Genomic DNA, 1,833 nt, shown 5'->3' with positions numbered 1-1,833 from the left:
GAGAGAGAGAGAGAGAGAGAGAGAGAGAGAGAGTGTTTGCGTGTGTGGACTTGACGACAGTCTTGCAGGCAGTCCGCAGGTGAACAGACTCTCACCGCTTGTATAAATCTATTCTTGAAGGAAGTCAGTGCCACACCTCTGCTGCTCCTGTTATAAAACATTAGAACCACGTACTACGTGGGGAGTGGGGTCTGAAAAGACGGGTAGAACCACGTCTTGCGTAAACGCATACTTTTTCTCCAACTTTGAATGCTTTTGAGTCACCAGCTTCTTACAGCACAGGGCAGATTGTTGCAAATAAGCGTGTAAATGGAGAAGTTGGGACGCATAGTGTTAATGCAAATCTTTCCGTTAGAGGGACAGGATAAAAGGATAAAAGGCAGATATACAGGATAAAGGAAAGGTTCCTCATACTTTCTGGTGAGTTTGGTACTTATTTTATCTCTGAGAGACAAATGTGGAATGTTAATTTGTTTGAGTCTTCGGGTGGATACTCGACAAAGATGTGTACGCTTTTAACAATTTTCTTTTTTAAATTGTTGTGGGTTCTTCGTAAAAGTTGGCTCATTTTAATTTTCTTACCACGCTTTCTTCTTCTAGCGGGTGGCTGAAGGGTGTCACTGATAGGTCCTACTTCTTTAACTTTCCCTCTGTTGTTTATGTCTGTTTGTCTCACTTCTCCCAGCGCTAAATTAAATGATCATTATTGTGTCGATGCATGTCTCTTTACTCAAAATGAACAAACAACAAAATTCTCATTTTTCTCAACTACATCTTATGGAGTTGTAAGCTCTTCATCTCACAGTGCCGCTGATGTTTTTATGTGCATGGTCGTTTTATCTATATATTTTATATAGAACGAAGACTCACCCCTTGCCTTACAGACAGCTATATATTTTCTTTTTTCGAAGACCCTCTTGATAATTGTTTATAGTTACTGGAGTGGCTTCACATCTGGATAAGAATTAATTCTGAAATATGCCCAGACGGCACCCTACTCTTTTCGAGTTTAGAACCACCAAGGGATCTTTAACGCACGAAATTTCCACAAGGGACTGACCTCTGAAACACACACCGACCCATACATAAATACACACAGATTCACAAGCATGCTAACACACACACACACACACACACACACACACACACACACACACACACACACAGCGCGCGCGCACACACATAAATACAATAAAACATAAATCTATAGACACGTTTGTAAACAATCAGTTAATTTGTGTTAACAGAGAGCAGCAGAGAACGCTATCTCTTCAGTGTAGTCAGCAGGGCAACAAGTAAGTTCAAACCTATTCCCTCACTCTTGTTTGCCTCATCTGAACCTGCGGAGTTTTGGTATTGTTAACTCTTTCTGTACCAAATGTCAATACGTGGGTGGTTGGAGGGTGTCACAGGTACGTCTTACTTTTCTTACTTTTTGGGGGGATAGATCCTAGTTGGTGGGAGGTCTGGTGTGGTTTGTCCTTCTGATTATGTTGCAAGTGCCGTAAATCTCTCACCATAAGTAAACTAAACTTTTTTTTCTTTCCCCTCTGTTGTTTCTCTCTTATTTTCCCTGCAGGAAAGGACCGTTATCGTGTCGAGATGCTTTTTTTTTTTTAACTACACAAACAGATTGCCATTTTTATCAGTGAGATCACGGAAGTGACTGGCCTGGTTATTGCCGCATTGGCCTCTAAAGTGATATCGTCCTTTTGTGAAGTGAAGGCGATAAGATAATATCGTCTGCTAGAATTGCGTCATCGCGTGGGGCAGATCATACTGTTGTGTGTCGTGGAATACGTGTAGTTTGCAGTGTCAGAGAATGTGCATCCC

General features: G+C 41.5%; 1 protein-coding gene across 3 annotated transcripts in view; it reads left to right on the top strand.

Moving 5' to 3' along the window:
• The window catches only part of LOC101849119, a 5,982-nt gene that overhangs the window by 1,744 nt on the left and 2,405 nt on the right, over positions 1-1,833 (top strand). Inside the window, exon 1 of one of the 3 annotated variants that reach the window (XM_005094898.3) lies at positions 43-420. The exons of the other annotated variants lie outside the window; for them this stretch is intronic. The gene's annotated coding sequence lies outside the window, so the exon portion shown is untranslated. Of the gene's footprint in view, positions 1-42; positions 421-1,833 lie in introns of those variants that run through there. 3 annotated transcript variants of the gene reach the window in all.

This window comes from Aplysia californica, unplaced genomic scaffold (genome assembly GCF_000002075.1).
Source record: "Aplysia californica isolate F4 #8 unplaced genomic scaffold, AplCal3.0 scaffold00091, whole genome shotgun sequence".
NCBI classification, from domain to species: domain Eukaryota; kingdom Metazoa; phylum Mollusca; class Gastropoda; order Aplysiida; family Aplysiidae; genus Aplysia; species Aplysia californica.
This window is presented reverse-complemented; position numbering and strand designations above follow the sequence as displayed.